Raw genomic sequence first — 19324 nt, forward strand, 5'->3', positions numbered from 1 at the left:
TTCCTGTAAATATCACCAGATTGCCAAAATGTACACTACATTTATGTTTATTTTATTGTCACCATATGTCCCCTTTCTAATGTACCACTGCATTTCACCTCCACTACAGGGCCAACTTGCACCAATATAATCATTGTAACTTTGTGAAGGCACCCTGGTAAGGGTTACCTCTGCTGTCTGTATTTTTGCTTTCTGTATGACTCTTCTGATAGAACTATCTGACCAGCCAACCAAATAATGCAAACAAATACTGTGAGCGTATACATAAATTATAAACTCTTTTCAAACTACCTTTTGACATATTTTTACCAGGGATGAATTGCAGTTCCTAGTTGTATGCATTTTGGGGGGCTCTGATGCAGGTTTTCAGTCATTTTGCTGTTTTCTTCTCCGTCATGTTCACCCTGGCTTCCGTGAACCATTCTTTCTTGCCTGTGGTGTCCCCCAGGGGCCTGTCTCCTTTTAGCAAATATTGTTCTCCCTTCTTTCACCTCATTGGTGGATATAGGCTCCCATTCCAAACGTACACTGAAGTTACTGCTCTATAGCGCTGCCTCTGTGATATTCTAGATAATCATCTGAACTCAGTGCATGTCTGATTCACTGAGCCCCGGGTGGTATCCCACTGGATACAGCTAAAACTGAGCTGCAGATTCTGGGTCCCAGATCCACTCTGGCCAATGTCTGTGACTGCCTGTCTCTATCCCATATATTCAGCGGAGAGACTCCTCTCCCCACCCGAATGCCTGCAATCCGCAAACTTTGATGTCTCTTTTTTACAAAACATTTATTTAACTTGCACAGGTCACTTTATCACATTTACCGTTTTGCATTACTCATTGTTACAATTATCCAATGCTGTACATAATGGGACCATCTCACAGCTACATTTTACAGTTCGGCTGAAGCTTCCTCTCTTTCACATTTATCAGTGAAATATTGCCTGTACTCGCCCCATATGCCTTTCGGGCGACTTGTCATAGGTAATAGACCAGTATGCACCTCTTCACAATCATTCACCCATGTCATACATATCCTTTTCCCAATCACTCAGCACGGAGGTTACTTACATTTCCAACGCATTAATATGGCACGCTTTGCCAATAATAGACTTAGATTAAAGATTTTGCGTCGGGTGGGGTTCATCTTGCACACAATGCCCAGTACACATGAACTCGGGTCCCAATCTATAGGCTGGTCTGATATCTCACCCAGCGCCCTGCACACATCTGTCCAGTATCCGGTTAACCTAGAACATGACCACAGCATATGCAATATGTTAGCCTCCTCGCTTCCAGACCTCGGGCACTTCCCAGTCACTGTGGTGTATATTTTCATAAGTCTGGCCGGGGTGTAGTGGACCCTGTGTAATATCTTATAGTGTATAAGACGGTATTGTGAGTTGTACGATATGTTTTTCATCAAGCCACATAGTTGTGTCCAGTGTGTATCTGTAAAGGTGAGACCCAGATCGTGTTCCCACTCTCTTCTCACATCTGAAGTTGGAACATCCCTGGTTGTTAGTGCGATTTTGTACAACGTAGAAGCTGATTTCTTTATTGTGCTTGGTATGAGTACATACTCCAGGCTTGGGTGTGATGGGGGTTCTGCCGGGAAATCTTCCCATACGTTCGCCATCGCTGAGCACAACCAGAGATCTTAAAACTTCTGCATCTGGTTGTCTCCTATGGTAGTTTAAATTTCGTCCCAGCTGATGAATTGTTTATTGACAACTAAATTCCCGAAGCAGTTTACACCGCTATCTTTCCAGTGTGTAGCCAGTGTCGTGTCCTGTGTTGCGGGTAGATACTGTGCATCCCATAATTCCATGTCAGGGTTATATAACACAGTATGCTTGGGGCTAGCCACCAGCCTAGTTCATGCTCGGCATGTCACCAGTACTGGGTTTGTGGTTTTGTCATTTCTGGTGTTCCCTTCATCTATTTTGTGAAGGAGCCTCGACGGGCACTCCTTGTGTGTTTCAATGGTCACATGTGGGCCATCAGGGGGCCTCCCTCTGTCCAGTATGTCGCATAGTAGGCCTGTGCTGAAAGGAAGTATAGCTCAAAGTTGGGAGTGGTCAGTCCCCCTTGTACAAACGGTCTAGTGAGCCTTTTCCAGCTTACCCTGGGCTGCCCATTCCAGATGAACGCTGAGCATGCGCCTTGGATTTTGGTAAAGAAGGATCTGCCAGGCCACACCGGGACTCTGGAGAACAAATAGAACAGTTCGGTAGTATGATCATTTTGATCAGTGCTAGCCTGCCCATTAGCAACATCGGGAGGTAGTTCAAGCGGTCAAGTTTAACACAAAGAGCATCTGTGAGTGCACCATAATTCAATGTGCGGACAAGTTGTGTTGTGCGGGCTCGCGACACCCAGATATTTTACCTGATGGGGGGCCCATTTTAGTCCGTTCAATTCTCGGGGTTGTCTGGTTGCCTCTGTTAGCAGGAACATTTTGGGCTTGGCTGCATTCAACCTCAGTCCCGAAAATTCCCAGAATTCTCGGACCGCCTCCAGCACCTTCCTCAGGTTGGTCTCTGGGTTCTTTCTGTATAGCATTATATCATCCACAAAGAGAGTTATAATCTCTATTTTGCCAGGTAGCTCTGCTGTGTCTTGCCCTCATTAGGTCAGCCAGTGGTTCTATCACCAGAGCAAACAACAGTGGGGATAGCGGGCAGCCTTGGCGTGTGCCTCCCGCCAGCTCTAGGATCGCCGATAATGCCCCATTCATGCACACTCTGGCGTATGGTTGCAGGAAGAGTATGCAGACTCAGCTTATAAAATTCAGCCAGATCCGTAGTTGTTTAAGACTCTAAACAGGAAGGGCCAATATACCGTATTAAAGGCTTCTGCATATCTAGCACCAGAGCAAACCCCTCCGTGTCTTTGGAGATCTTGGCTAGGATGTTGTAGTAAAGACGGATATTAGAGGCCGTGGGTCTTCCCAATACAGATCCCACTGGGTCTCCGTGGACCATATGTGGCATAAGGGGGTTCAGGCGTGTGGCTAGTATCTTTGCGAATACCTTCTCATCCGTGTTTGTAAGGGATAATGGGTGATAGGATCCACATTCCTTGGGCCGTTTCCCTGGTTTGAGCAGTAGTGTTATGACCACTTTGTGGGTTGTGTCAGGTAGTTTGCCTTTTTCAAGTGCCTTGGTCCAGACGTTGTTAAGGCGGGGTGCTAATAACTCAGCAAACTCCTTATAGAATTCTTCCCCTGGCCCATCTGAGCCTGGGGCCTTCCTGCATAGTAGGGCCTTTATGGCATCCAGTATCTCATGATTGTCAGTGGGCTATCTACAGCATTTCTGGTTTTGGCAGATAGAAAAGTGGTGGATATCCTAGCGGTTCCATGTCATTTCATTGCGGGATGTTTTTTCTTTAAACCCATCTAATTTTTTTTAAACTCATCTAATTTTTTTTTACATTTATTTTTGGGCCCCCCCAACCCTCCATTCCCTTTCAGTTTATATCTATTACCAAAAACCCACATCCCATATATATATAATGTTTTAACCCCTCCCCCTGGAAAACATTTGATTTTTTTTTCAATAAAAAATGCACAGTAAAAAACCCTGTGAAAAAGCGTCCGCGATTAAAGGATATTGTACCATCCTAGCCAGGTAGTTATCTATTTCCACCTCTGTGGGGGAGCTTTGGGGGGAGTACAGGTCAGCAGAGAAGTCAAAGAAGACTCCACCAATTTTTTTCTGGTCTGTAACCACAACTTCATCTTTTCGGGTTATGCATGGGATATTCGTGCTCCCACTTTCTCCCTGCACCATCTGCACTAGCAATTTACTGGGTCTTTCTTGTTCACCATATCTCTTTGCGGCCGCTGGCCTATCAAAGTAGTGCTTTTCCTGATCTGCCGCCGCCCCGAATTCCTCTAGCTGCTCCTTAATAGCTAACTTATCCTTGGCCGGTGGATCGGTCGCATATTGCTCTTGAAGCTTGGCCATCTCTTCCTCACGTCTTCCCAGTTCCCTCCATATGTCCTTGAGTACTCCAATTTCAGTGGACATGGCAGTGCCCCTAACGTAGGCCTTTGAATTCTTGCCATAGGACTGCCTGACTTGTAACCGAGCCGTCGTTATTTTCAAAGTATTCTGCGATATGTTATGTCAAGCTAGTTTTGTATAACGGTTCTGATAGTGCAGCTGCTTTGAAGCGCCTTGGGGGTCTCTATGGGGTGACTCTGTGGTTGGCTAGTGATAGTAGTACCGGAGAGTGGTCCGATAACGTTCTGGGTAGTATTGTTGCCTCTGCCACCCAGCCCAAGACCCTCTGTGATATCAACCATATGTCTATCCTAGAGTGCATATCATGAACGGATGAGTAGAAGGCATATGCATGTTGTTACCCATGTAGTGACCGCCAAACATCCTTCAGTTCAAGGTCAGTTATATGTGTGTGTATTACCCGGGCTGCATTGGTCAGTGGTCTAGAGGTGTTCGTCGTGCGATCTATGTCCGTATTAAGTATTGTGTTGAAATCCCCTCCGCAGATGATGTGGGCCGTTGGGTATTTAGTGCATTTCTGAAAGACTGCAGTGTAGTAAAAGGGGTCATCGATACTGGGGCTGTAAATATTTATGAGTAGGACTTCTTTATCAGGCAATTTGCCATGCACTACCAAGTATCTGCCATTGGGGTCACTCTCTATTAGGAAATGTGTGAATGGTAATGTCTTGTGTACCAATATCTTAACCCCCCCGGCTCTGGTCGAGTATGACATATAAAAGCGGTGGTTCCCCCATCCCAGCTCAAATCTATCGGCATGGTGTCCCAGCAAATGCGTCTCTTGGAGGTATATTATCTGTGCCGCTAATCTATTGACATACGCCCTCACTTTCCTCGCTTTCACAGGCATTCCAAGACCCCTAATATTCCAGCTCAATAATTTAATCTCTGTTGGGTTCTTGTTAGCCATATAATACATTTCCTTCTTTCCATTCTGTTATGCCCAATGGCTTATGGTTACTTTAGTGTAACAATTAGCTGTCTGGCTATGCATATTTTTAACTTTAACACCCCAAACATCACACTATCCCCGCTCCACCACCGTCATAGTTCCCCGAACTTCAACTATGCATTTCCCTCCATTCCCCCCTCCATCCTCCCCTCTCACCCAATTAACAAACTCATGCACTCGCATTTGGAGACCGCTTTAGTGGCAGCCGAGGACCGGGGGCCTCATCTTTTTATCTTTACGGTTTTCAATCTTAATCACGTTACCAGCACACATATTGAAATAAGGCGATTAGTGGTGTGCTGGTTACTCCTCTTGGGAGTTAGTATCTTCCAGGTATAGCGTCAAACATAGCTTTGTGAACATAGTACCGAGTGACTGCAAGGGTCTGGATATTCGCACATGTCCGGCACGTGCTTCGGGGAACGATTCACAGTGCTGTCATTGCCTCCGGACTTCTGCTTATCGGGCAGCGGTGTGTTTACCTCCACATAGGGAGCTGCCTCCTACGGAAATGTAAAAAAATGTGTCTTGCTATTGTACTGCATGCGTGGCCTGGCCTGATACAGCATTGCATAGGGTATCATGAGTTCTCTGAGCATCTTTTCAACCCCCATGAATGACCATCTTTCTTGTTGGACTGCCAGGGTGTAGTCTGGGAACACTCGCATCACGTTGGAGCCCATTTTCAATTCCTGTTTGTCTCTTGCGGCTCGCAGCACCAGGTCTCTTTCCCTGTAATTCATGAGTCTCGCTATGATTGGTCTCGGGTAGGTACCTGGTTTTGGACGTGGGGCAAGCAATCTGTGCGCACGCTCAACGACAAACATTGCCGACCATCCAGGATCCCCGAGCAATTCCTTGAGCAGTCTTTCAACGGCCTGCTCCATCGGGTCCTTGAGTGCATAATCTGGTACCCCTACTATGCACACGTTGTTGCGGTACGATCTCACCTTCAGGTATTCACATTTCAGTTTCACCATTACCAGATCTTTGGCCATATCGGTCACAGTGTTTTGCAATGTCTCGAGCGCGTCCTCTGTTGTGCCGATCCTTGTTTCTGCTTCGGTAATACAGTTGGTGGCCTTCTCGAGCTGATTCCTGATCGATGTGACATTGATATTAATACCATCAAGCTTATCGTTCATGGCGGCAAAGTCTTACTGTATTGACGTGAAAACCGCTTGTGGGTCCATAGTGGTTGAAGATGTTGGTGACGAGGAAGGTATAGCGTGGTCTGAGCCGCTGTTACTCATGGTGTTCGCCTTAGTGGTCAGGGTCGTGAATCTGTCTATCGTTCCTCTTTTCTTTGCTGATGCCCCTTTGGGCATTGTACTCTACTTCTGGGGGTTATTCCCTTTTTTCAGGTGCTGCTTCGCGTGATAGTGGGGACCACGAGGCCGCTTCTGTGGGTGTAGCCCTTCTTTTCCCAGTGGAGCTGGGGCCTGCCGTGGTATTCGTGGTTTTAGTCACTTTTGCTTTGCCATGGGCCTCAGTTTGTGTCTCTTCGACCCCGTTCCTCTTGCTTTGCGGCGTCAAGCTTGTGCCTCTGTTACTTGTAGACAGCCTGTTGTCTGCCCCAAAAGCATAACTAATGGCTATTGTGATTGTTCAGTTCGCAGCACGTTGTGTGGCGCTGTTTCAGTGCGTGGTGTGGCTGATCATAGGGTAAGTTGGTGTCCGTATAGTTCTTGTAGTTATCTCTCCACAACGGTGGTCCAGGGTGCTCAACTTGATATGGGCCTAGGGTAACGATTATCTTGTGTCTCTTTGGTTGCTTGTGGTCACATGCCAATGATTGCATGCTCCCCTGCGCTGCTGTAGGTCATGAACCATCCACGGCCTGGGCCGTGATGTACGTTACAGTGACTGTACCATAGAGGCAGGGGGTGGTTTAGTTCTGTTACACTCACTTTGTTCTGATATTATTACTCCCTCCCTGGCCCCCGATATGCCAAGAAGTTCATCCTTTCTAGTGTGAGGTTGGCATCCTAACCAGTTATAACCTCGTATATTCTCACTGACCCCCTCTGTGGTTCCGGTGCAGTGAACATGCAGGTTGCGGCAGTGAGTCTCACTCGACCAATAGCATACGTTCACGCGGCCTTCCTGTTCTCTGTTTAGGCTTACTGTAAAGTGTGCAAGTCGTTATCCTTTTGGGTGCCCACCGTCTCCTCTTGACAACAATACAGTGAGGTGACCGTGTAGGCTTTGGAGCTCACAATGGCAGTCCGGCCCACCTGGCCACACGTGTGTGAGTGAGCCTTCCCCCGCTGCATGGCTTAATGTGTCCCTCTCCTGCCGTGGTTGCAGCTCTTCTCAGTTGTCTGCTTGTGTTGCCGGTACAGATTCCTCATGCCTCGCGGGACCCTGTGGAGGTGTCCGCTAGGTTGGTCGGGGACGGGGGATGTTCGGTTCCAACTCGGCTGGCGAAGGCTTCCTCAGGTGGTTCCTCCAGTTCCTCCGTCCAAAGCTGGCACCAAGTACTCGGGAGCAGAGGGGTGTCATACCTCGCTGTACAGGACACAGTCGTCTGATTTTTGGTCTCCATACCGCTCTGTCCGGACTGGATGTTGGTGGCAAGATAGGCACCTGCATGCTTCTCCGGCATCTGTGTTTACTGCAATGGATGGTGCTCGCGGATGGATCATGGCTCACCCAGCAGGCTGCTAGGGGCCGCGCAGATCACTCGATGTATCTCCGGAACCATCAGTTTAATTCTTGCGATTTTTCGCATATGAGTAGCCAGCACCTTCATGGTCTTCATGCTTGATTTTGTCAAAAACCGGGTTATTTTATGCAAGTTTTCGGTCCCAGTCCTCAGCGTGCCCTCGGTGCTCGCATTTGGCCTCAGAGCTCACGCTCAATGCTGCATTCAGCAGTGTGTGCAACAGCGCCCCCTCCCCTTTGCTGGCTCTTGATATTGAGCACAAACCTAACCCGCACATACAACTGTGGCTGTAAAATAGGTTTGTCCCAGATGTCTTTCGTGACCATAATCTCCCATGTATCCACGCTTCTTGCACAGTAATAGTATATGGTTCCTTATGCAGATCACATCTACACCATGCAAATAGCTGACTTAAAAAGGCCCACCTGAAGGTGAGAGGACATGTGGCTGATTTACGAACATGTTTTGACATGGGAAAGTCCCATTGAACATTTTTTTGTAAATCATGCCCTATGTCTTCACTGAGTGCCACCGTTGCCATGGTTTCCTGTACAACCCACATCAAATCCTGAATCCCTGCTGCACTTCAAAAATGTACCCAGGAAAAGCACGTCTCGATCTCCATCCATCTCCATCTGCATCCCGTCCAACACTGTCCAGATCCTGCCAGCGCTCCATCGTGTCCATACTTCCAAAGGTGGGTGGATGGACACCAAGGGTTGGTGGGTCCCAGAAGCCAGTATCTAAAGTAATATTGCATCCTTTCAGATTTTAATTGTAATGCGCCCTCCCCATGAATCCGTGCCTGCTAAAGGCCAATTGCTCCAGAGAGAGCGTTTTTGGAAATTACATAACTCACTCTCTTACTTGCGAGTTATCAGCCTTGGACCAATTAGCTTCCAACTAACCCACGTGTGTGACGCTCTACCGCTTAACTGCATTTTTGGTTCAGCTCTGTTTCCGATTATCTAACTAGCATTTCAAGTTTATTATCTCTTCAACAAATATGGGTTATTTTACTATACATTGGTTTTCCCTACTTGATGATTATTCCTTCTTAAATAAATATTTATATAGTTCTCTACAATTACCTCTCAGCCTCCTCCGTGAAAGACTCCGTGAACGAGTCTCTGTTTGTCTTTCTTGACATTTTAAATCACCCAGACTCGTGTTGCACTTGCCATCTTATCCTGATTCTGTTTTAAGTGATTGTGTCTCTTAGCTCTTGCTGATGAACTTAGGTCTCTGAAGACGTATCTTCTGTGGAGACCCGGGTGGGGCTCCATGCAGTGATAGCAAAGAAAACGTTCACCATCTTCCACGAGTTAGGGCCCTTGACTAGAGCATCATTTTTATCAATGATTGAGTGTGTTACCTTGTTTCATAGGTATTGCTGTGTACCACCAACAAACTGTGGGAGGCAACATCCCCTACCTACACTGCCCAGGATCTACAGCACTGACCTCACACCCTTCGATCTTGGTGCATGCCCACTGCTGATTGGTGTAAGGCAAGAAACATTGGGGGTGAGCCAGTTCAGAGGATGGTGACTGAAAACAAGTGGGGTAGAGACCATGTTGCCTCTGTGCTTACCCATGCGGTGTAACCTTCGCCTGACCAATGCAACAACATTGCAGACTCACCCACAAGGGCCAAAACATGGGGTGTGCATACCTGCCAGCTGTGCAGGAAGAGCACTCACCATTCTGCCTTCCTTCCCTCAAGATCTCCCCACTCTCTCCTCCATCGTCTTTGCTTCTTTGACCCACCCATCCCTCCATAGTAAGACAACTTAACAGCAGAAGCAAATGGGAGTGCAGCAGCTTAGACACCCACCAGCACCCCGTGCTGGGTGCAGGAGCAGCCTGGGTGAGTGGACGGGTGACTGAGGCACAGAGAGACGGGGATCACTGACTGCCCGGATGCCAAGTAGAAACAGATGGCAGTCACTGGGTGCATACAGGCGTGGCATACAAATACATGGGAATCAATTGGCTGCATGTATAGCGAGGGGGAGTTATAAAGAGACATGGAAAAAGAAACTTGTGTTACAAAAAATGAATCTCCAACAATCCGGGGAAATTGCAACAAAGATTTATGATATTTGAACCTCATTAAAACATATACTCTCATTAAAATCACTTAAGAACAGTTTGAATTGGTAATGACATATACAAAATGTACAGAATTTGCAATTGCTAGGTTTTATGGCGCTTATAATCACGGGAATTCTATTGAAACTTGTCCAATGTGTTTGATATCACTTTTGTGGGAGCTTGTAGTATGAAATTGTGCGTTGTATAGTGTACATCACTTTTTTGATATGTTATCACCAATTAAAGCTGTTATTAACTCATACTAATGAAAGCATCTTTTTTTTTTAATGAAGTTCATATATCATACATCTTTGTTACAATTTTCCTGGATGATTGGAGAATCATATCTATGCCATCCCAAATAGTAGGAACACGATTCTGACCACAGCACATTAATTCTGGGTGTTCCGTTTTGTTTTAAATAAAGAGACATGGGGCTTAAAGGCAGGGCACAGAGATGCCATTCTCACAAAGAGACAGTGGGCACAAAGAGTAAGCTGGCATAGAGACAACCTACAGGCTTAAAAGATCAGTGGGCACCTATGTAGCCCTCAAAGTAATGCTAATACGGCAAGGGCTGCAGCCTTATTTAAAAGGGTTACTGAAACCTTGGTCACATACATGCTTTGTTCATATGAGTCAAGTTTGGTAATCTATCTAGGCATTAACATTTTAAAAGCAGGTTGGTAAATATTCTGCCTAATTGTGTTTTAGGTTCGCCCTCTTCAAAAAAATCTGCCCGGCCTAAGAGATCCACAGAGGAACATTCCTATGCCAACATGTCCACCGGTGTAAGAGAGTCCATGCACCCTCCTTACCACGCGCCACCCCCACACACTTTCCTCGACAGCAACTCACACATGATAGAAGCCTGAACAGACATGCAAAGAAATGCATACTGTGGACGTATGCCTCTATGCCACTGAAAAGCTACCTTCGTAGTCCTGGGGTTTCCTTCCACAAATCATTAGCATCAAGTGCCCAAGACCCTCTTGGTCAATTGTAATTAACGACTCCTACAACTCCCAGAGAGCACTTTGTTAAATGCACTGGAGCATGGGTGTCCCAGTGACATGGAGTTTATGCAGTCCTCCTAGAACTTCATGCATGAAAGAGTTCTAGGTGTCCAAACTTACCGCCTGCTGTTTCTGTGCAACAATGGATACGTCTCTCTCATCCAGTGCTTTCAGTGGGGTGGTAAATTCAGAGAGTGGGCTCTCGTTGATTAGTAAAAGAGGTTAGAGTACCCGCGACAGTGGTTTGAGGGATACTGTGTGCTAAAATGTGTTTTCAGTAATGTATGCAAGGGTCAAGTCCTAAAAAAAAGTATGGGGACTCAATAACGTACACAACTGAATGTGGCATCATCAGAAATTAATATATCAAGGTGCACTCTGAACAAATTGGGGGGACACCCGCGTGTACCCACGACTTGAGCCCTGAATGTAGGTCTTCATGCACTACACACCTTTTTTCTGATTTATTTTCCGTAATGCACTTTGCCTTTTGTGTAATGTAAACATCCCCGAGGTGTGATAACCTGTATATAGACTGTAGGTTTTGGTAAATATAGTATATGGTCCATTAGAAAGCCCACTTGTTTGACGGGCACAGCTCAACAGATCAATACTAACTTCCCTTGGGACCAATAATATGTAGATTCTCATGTGTATATTCCCATGTGTAGATTCCCTGTGCAGTCTATGTTGATTTACCACAGATATTATAGACCCTCTGGTAGCGGCCCTGTAGTTATGGTTAAGTCGCTCAAACCCATAGGAAGAGCAGTTCCTAGGCTGCTTATAACTTTGAACAGTTCGAGGGATCCTCACCATACTTTGCAGAAAATGTATATGGCCACCTCCGAATGATTTTGAAAAGTTTGATGTGGTATCGTCAAGTGGGGGTGGTCAAAGTTTTGGGGGCATCCCAAAACCTTTGAAATCTGCATAGACATACATTGAACACATATGTTGGCTAACGCCTACAGCCTAAACCACAGGATGGATTTGCACCAAATTGCGTGGGGAGAGGCGGCTTGGTGTAAATCCATCCAGTAGTTTTTAACTAAGTGGTCAAAAAGAAGGTCGAAAGAAATAAGCGATAACTGCGACCTGTCCGTGGACTCACTGCCTGATTCACTGTCCGCGGACACCGCTGGACTAATCAAAGAGCCGCGTAATGTTCGCTGATATCTGATATTGTACATTCCGGCCGTACATTCCGGCTTAAAAACATGAGGTGTGTCAAAACTGTTGAAATGAACGGCAGGTTGTATTCGCAAACTGTGCCTATAGCCCGCGGACAAAGCAGTAAAAGTATTTTAAAAAACACAACCTTACACTTGTCTAACTAATAAAGCAATCTCCGAGTAGGTGATGGGTGGTTAAGATGGGATGGGAAACATACAGAAAAAGTCGAAAATCTTTTTATTTTCTTCTCCGTAGACTGCAAACATGTTTTCAGATGTTCGGGTACCTTGCAGCAATGTTTGTGAACTTGAAAAAAGTTCGAGGACATCCAGGCATATTTCTGCATTATGGTGCCATTCAATGAAACTGCATGAAATCTTGCAATATCATTTTTGACCTAACATCAAATGCTTCTGCAAAGTTTGATGCCATTTCGCCAAGAGAGGAGAAAATTAGAGGGGGCGGTCCCAAAATGTTTGAACGGTTTACACATTTAGTGCCGTTTGACAAGTCTGCATACATGTTTGCAAACATATTTTAGACCCAGCTTTGAATGTTTTTGCAAAGTTTGGTGGGATTATGTCAAGAGGGGGCACCATTAGAGGGTAGGGACCCCAACATTTTTAGATAGCTGATACCTTTGGTGCTGTTTGACGGATTATAGACCCTACCATAAATGTTTGTGCAAAGTTTGAATGGATTTTGAAAAATGAGGGCTAAGTTATATGACTATTTGTTATATGTACATGTCGACACTTTTCAAAAAATAAAACATGGACGGATTTGCAGCAAATGTGTCTGAGGAGGATTGGCAAGGACCCGAAAGTATGCTTTTGCAAATATGTCTGTGTTTTATTTTTTGAAAAGTGTAATAATGTAGGTACAAAAATAGTGATATACCCTTGGTGACAGGTATAGCCTGTGGCCATGGCCAGTGGCCAGATGGCCATGACCCAGACAATCTGGTCACTGTCCATGGCCACCAGAGACCAGCAATGGTGTTAAAGTAGGCATGGCCACTAGGGCCCAGCCATGCGGCAAAGTTTTCAAAATCGGGATAGGTTTGAATAGGTAAAAAAGTGTGTTTGCGGCTACAGCCTGAAGGGCTGGATGGGATTGCAGCAAACATGCACGAGGAGCATCAGCAAGGACCTGAAATCATGGTTTTGCAAATCTGTCCTGCATTTTGGGTCAAAATGCAAGTTCAAAAAATAGAGATGTAACTTTGGTACTTGAGCTGTTGGCCTGGCCCTCGGAAAGGACACACGTCTACTCTGATTTGCTTGTTGGGGCATGCGGCATGGCCGAAGCCATGGGTTTGAATGGGAAAATAAATTCTGTTCACGGATACAGCCCGAACTGCTGGACAGGATTGCAGCAAACATGCAAGATGAGCATCAGCAAGGTCCTGAAAGCATGCTTTTGCAAATCTGTACTGTCCCCCCCCCCCAAGTGTCAAAATGTAAGTCCACAAAATTGTGATATAACTTTGGTGCCTGGGCACTGGACCTGGCCCTCGACAAGGACACATAATTACTCGGATTTGCTTGTCGGCACATGCAGCAAGACTGAAGCCCTAGGTTTGAATGGGAAATCAAATTCTGCTTGCAGCTACTGCCCCAATAGCTGGACGGGATTGTAGCAAACTTGAGCAAGGAGCGTCAGCAAGTACCTGAAAGCTTGCTTTTAGAGAGATGGGGCACACGCCCCTGGGTATGCAAGAAGGACAGGCCAGGGAAATCCCACACCACCACACCCCTAAAAAACAAGAGTCTGAAGTATTTGACAAAACCTGTTTTATTTACAAAACCACATAAAACAGGGACAGTAGTGGATATCAAGAAATGTTCTGCGCTCTCGCCAGACTTCACTCATGACCATGGCTTAAATGTGAGAGTGACATCACAATTGATATTTCAAAGTAAAAAACCTACAAGACAACTAGATTGGTTAAGGGAATCAATTACATATATGTTCCATAGGGGGCAGTAAGTTCATTGGCTACTATATATCTGATGGCTCTGCTTGAGACAACCTACAAAAAGGTTACAGGTGAAAACATGTCATAGTGCAGTACTACTAGTCAATAGAGCATTGTGTGGGGTAACGTAATTGGTGAGTCAGGATTGGTCAACAGCGTCTTTCTCAGCCATGGCAATTTTGACAGTTGTGAGCACATGAGGAACAATAGAGGCTGGTGAGAACAGCACTACTGCGCTACTTTTCACAATTCGGATACTTTTCTCCTATTCTCTAGACCACGAGCCAGGACAGGACATCATTTTGTATATTTGTCTTGAGAATTTGGTGGGAACGAAGGCCTCAGCCTGTCTGTCCTCGAAGCTAATGAATAGTCCATGCTCTCCAGCTATGGATCACGTGTGTGAGGATCACAGTTTGAATTATTTGTCCCAGCATTTACTAAGATTTTAGCTCTTCTTAATTCCTCATGTCATATTCTTCCTTGCCTCTAGAGACTTGTAAGAGTTTATGTCTTCTCATTATTAAACCATAGTTACTGGGAACCTGACCTTCTACTATTATTTGTTTCTTTTGCTTATTCTAAGAGAAACGTGCCTCGTGCTTCATGCCTGTGAACTGTTATCGTCTGTTTTCTTGGGTGCCGATCCAAACCGTCCTTGTTCACGATAACATTGGCTTGGGGTACATGATTGTTGTCTAGGCAGTACAGGTCTGCAGTTTCTGCTAACTCAGCAATGTAGGTCCTCTTGCAGCTTCAACGCTTTCTGATGTCTCTCATTCTCTCGAACGTGGTTGCACCATCCATTTTGTTCAACATGGCCATTCTTTCCTACTGCATTTCTGCATTTAGCAAGCTCTATATATGTTCTTATGCGTCTTATGTTTCATTGTACATGTGAAGCACATATTTTCTAGCCTATTGGATGCAAGCACATTCTTCTTGTCTAAGTGCAGTTTGACCTATTGTTCATGTGTGTTCATGGTGGATATGTATGTGCTTTATGTCCAAAATGCAATTATGTGTGTCACTTCTGGTGGTGACGTCACTTGCTTCTGTCATCTTTTCAGTTACAGCATATTCATATCTTCCATAGCTTGCAAGTTTATTTCTTCTTTGACTCATGCAGGAAAGAGTTGATAAGTTTGGCTCAGTGAGTAACGGCTTTCACTGGGATAGTGCGGTGGTGAGGAGCCTTTCACTATAAGTGATGTGCTCATGCCATTTCTATAGCATTGAGAGGGGCCGACATAATGAATGACACAATCATTTGCCTCTCAACAATTTTGCAATTTTGTGTTTTACTTTTTCCTACGTGTCAAAATGTAACTACAAAAAATAGTGATATAACTTTAGTCCCTGGGCTGTGGGCCTGACCCTCAGCAAGGACACATATCCACTCTGATTTGCTTATTGAGGCATGCATCATGGCTGAAGCCCAGGCCCCATGGATTGTGGACGCTTGCCATAGTTGCATGCCACGAACACTGGCCATTAGTCACATTATGAGGGTATAGTGGACACTGAACTAGGATGTAGGGTAGGTGCAGTGGATAACAAGGGTGGTTTGGTGGGGTCGGGGTCATGTTTGAGCCTCATGCCCTAGGCAATTCAACCATAACTTGCATCCCCACCATGCACTGCTGATAACGACACACATCAGTATGCGCTGCAGAAAATATGTTTAAGTAGGTTTATAATTCTTTCACATTTGTTATCAATAACTTATATAGTGATGTATCAACATGAAACATTTTCACTAATAAAAACCTATGAAATTCACTGAAAAATCTTTGTTAAAGGGATTTTATGGTAAAGTTGCACCAATATAAATGTATGAAATTCAGTGAAAATACTTTGTTAATGGAACGTTATTCGATGTTGGGTCTAAAATGAGTATAACATATTATGTTACAGTAACATTGCACTAAGTCTTGATTCAATTTTTAATAATCATAAATAAAAGTTAAAATGTTATATACCACTAATTATGCCTTTACTCTTTATGCGAACATTAACCAAATCGGGCACGTGCAAAATGTTTCGCCCACCCAGGGGCTTTCTCAAGGCATAGAAAACTCGTTGAGTTTACTCAATTATTCTTCAAATAATGAAATTAAATTTACATTCACTATTTTCAAATGCCAATCCCATTTTCATGTCAACTTTTTCTTCAAATCTCAATCAACCTTTTTATCCAATATCAATCCACTTCACATTTCAATTCAAATCCATAAAGTTTGCTATACACTCATGTGAATTCATTTATACATGGTTGCTTTCTGAATATTTGTGTGCATTATTTTGTACACATTCATTTTGTTTACACAAGAACCAGTCTTTTGTTTGTTCAGTTATGCTGATATTCTTTTGTTTTCTACTTTTTAATAACTCATATTGACTTAAGCAGACATTTTCATCTGTTCTGTTATTTGTTTTTATTGTAGAGTAATCCACAGGGAGACAAAAACATAGGAGAAGGGTGAGTATTGGGATTCTAATCATTTGTTATATCACATATATTCATTTACCTAGTTATTACAACTTACCCTGGAACCATGTTCCCCTTTGCTTTGGTAAATCCAGATTATGTAGTTCATTCAGGTCTATTACCTCTTAAGCAGTATTTTTCCAGTATTTATCTAAAGATAATATTTATGTATAGCAGTAATCCCATTACATAATGTGGCATCCCAAATGTTCATTATGACTTTTTTGGTTTTTTCGTTACCTGTGTGTTTGCTCTTAATCCACACACACATATATTAAGTAGCAGTAGATCCTGCCGGTCCTGTTCTATCTTAGGCAAAATCCTGTTATATTCTTCAATCTGTATTGGATGATTATTCTCTGTAAGTAAAATTAATAAATATTCTATTAGCTGTTCTTCAGCATACTCCTGGACAGCTATTGTTAAACATCTGTGAGTTTCGTAATAATAGATCTCCTGTTACAAGTATTTCTAATGTAAGATAATACTCTCTTCATTAGTATTTACATTATATTTGTCAATTGCAATCTTTACCCTTAATTAGGTCTTTGTCAGTGTGTTATGTCAAGTCCATGTTACTTACTAGGACCATTTTAGTGCTTGAATTTCCCTTGAAAGTTTTAATATTAGGCCCCCATGTAGGCTATTCATCCGGTTGCATGACATTTCATTTGTCATTAATCATTCCATTCACGTTTATGGTGTTCCCTGGAATGCCGCCATTTTGTTTTTTCTTTATATAGAATGCGCGTGATGAGGTCACGCGTTTAGCACGGCATGACATCAGAGGTAAAAAAAAACTGTGTCTATGCATTATTTACTTTTTAAATTTTTGATGTGTGGGGGATTTATATCTTGATCAATTCATTTGGTTGATTAGCTCAGTACCATTCCTGGATTGTATTCATTTTACATATAAGAACAAAAGTGAGATATCAAGCATGTTAACATTATTTTAAGTATTCTTGAGCGGTATATTAGTATTCTTCTCTTCTGCCCTCATCCATACATCATTTTATTTCCAACAATGATTTGACTTATCTGATAGGCAAAGTGATTAAACATGCAGCTGGGCATTCCCCATTGCTTAGAATGAGGTGCAAGTATGGCTTTCATCCCTGTGGTCATATCAATTTGGCCAATTCTTAATATATTCATATCATATTACCACTTATAAAAGAGAGTCCTATTAGTTGTATATCATTAGCTTAATTTAACTACTGAGGATGTTTGAATCCTAATTATTAGCTACATGCTATTAAAACAAACTGTACATTGTGGTAACTCACTTAGAATATAATATCAATAGATACATGTAAGCACTCTGTATTAGTGCTAATGTCACACATGGTTACTTGATGTCATACAATCATCTAAAATGTTCTCTAAACATTTCAATCAAGTATTCCAACATGTTTGTGTTCCATATACATATTGCGGCTTTTGAATCCTCATTTCAATCTTTATATTTCCCCTTTCATTCAAGTATAGCTACATGCATTTTGAACAACATATACATCATGGTGCCTCACTTAAGATAGATTAGCAATATATTAATTGCAAGCACTCTATATTGGTGCTCATATCACACATGGTTACCTGGTTTCATACAATCATCGCAATGACTCTCATTTAAACTGGTATTTCAACATGTTAGTGTTCCATCGCCAAGGAATGGTTTTTAGATGATCATTTCAACATTTGATGTGCCCCCATTCAATCAAATGTGTTCTCTCTCTTGAGGAAGTGATATCACACATTTTTGCTGTTGTTTATTGTCCATTTTTTTAAAAAAGCTACTGGACAGATTTACACCAAATGTGCCAAAGCACACTTTTCGGGACCAGGTCGCCACTCCTTGCACACATTTGTTGCAAATCCTTCCAGTGGTTTAGGCTGAAGGCAGGAGCAAAAATGTTTTCCAATGTATGATTTCAAAAGTTTTGGGACCACCCCCTACAACTTTGCCACCCTTGATAAAACCACCCAAAACAAATAATTTGAAGGTGGCCATATACCGTTTTTGCAAAGTTTGGTGAGGATTTGTCAAGCAGCGCCACAGTTATTTGCCACCCAAATTCTGCTCTTCCTATGGGTTGAGCAACTTAACCATAACTAGAGGGCCACCACCACAGGCCCTTTAATATATATGTATTATAAAAATACAATTAACAAAAATGTAAAACAGTGTTAAGGTTACTCAAACAAAAGTGCAATGTGCAACCAGTAGAAACAACAATGTTAACACTCACTGTATACCACAACAAATTCAACCACACAACTCAAAGTATAACAACTCAATCTATACCACTGCAAATCCAACCATAACACTCACTTGAACCATGGTACTGATGTAACCTTGTTTAATATTTAAAGTGTAGGAGGCGTATAAGACATGTATTTCATGACTATATACCAAAAACCATATCATACGTATACAATGTACACTCACATGCCAGACACTTATACACCAAACACTCATGCACTTTACACCACACACACACTTATGGTACACATACTTGACATGCACACTTATGGCACATGCTCTTATGCCACATAGCCATACACCACCTGCTCCTATACCATACACACTTATTCCACACACTTATCCCACATACTAATGACAGAGGCGCTTATGCCACATGCTCTTACAGCACACACATACGACACACATACGACAAATGCTCTTATGCCATGTGCTCTTATGGCACACAGTCTTACATCACCTGCTCTTATTCCACATGCTCTATGGCACACAATCTTACAACATATGCTCGTATGCCATATTCTCTTACAGCACACATTTCTTATGCCACATGCTCTATGACACACCATCTTACAGCACACGCTTTTAGGACGGACTTTGATGTCAGTTTTTATAAGTATATGAGACGTATAGAATATGTACATT

The 19324-nt window shown here is 43.4% G+C and overlaps 1 protein-coding gene across 1 annotated transcript in view; it reads left to right on the forward strand.

The window, feature by feature from the left end:
- C2CD4C (C2 calcium dependent domain containing 4C) overlaps positions 1-19324 on the forward strand; it is a 104311-nt gene that overhangs the window by 63256 nt on the left and 21731 nt on the right. The window contains exon 2 of the mRNA XM_069648085.1: positions 16370-16404. The gene's annotated coding sequence lies outside the window, so the exon portion shown is untranslated. The remainder of the gene's footprint in view (positions 1-16369; positions 16405-19324) is intronic.

This window comes from Ambystoma mexicanum, chromosome 1p (genome assembly GCF_040938575.1).
Source record: "Ambystoma mexicanum isolate Mex_15411 chromosome 1p, UKY_AmexF1_1, whole genome shotgun sequence".
NCBI lineage: Eukaryota > Metazoa > Chordata > Amphibia > Caudata > Ambystomatidae > Ambystoma > Ambystoma mexicanum.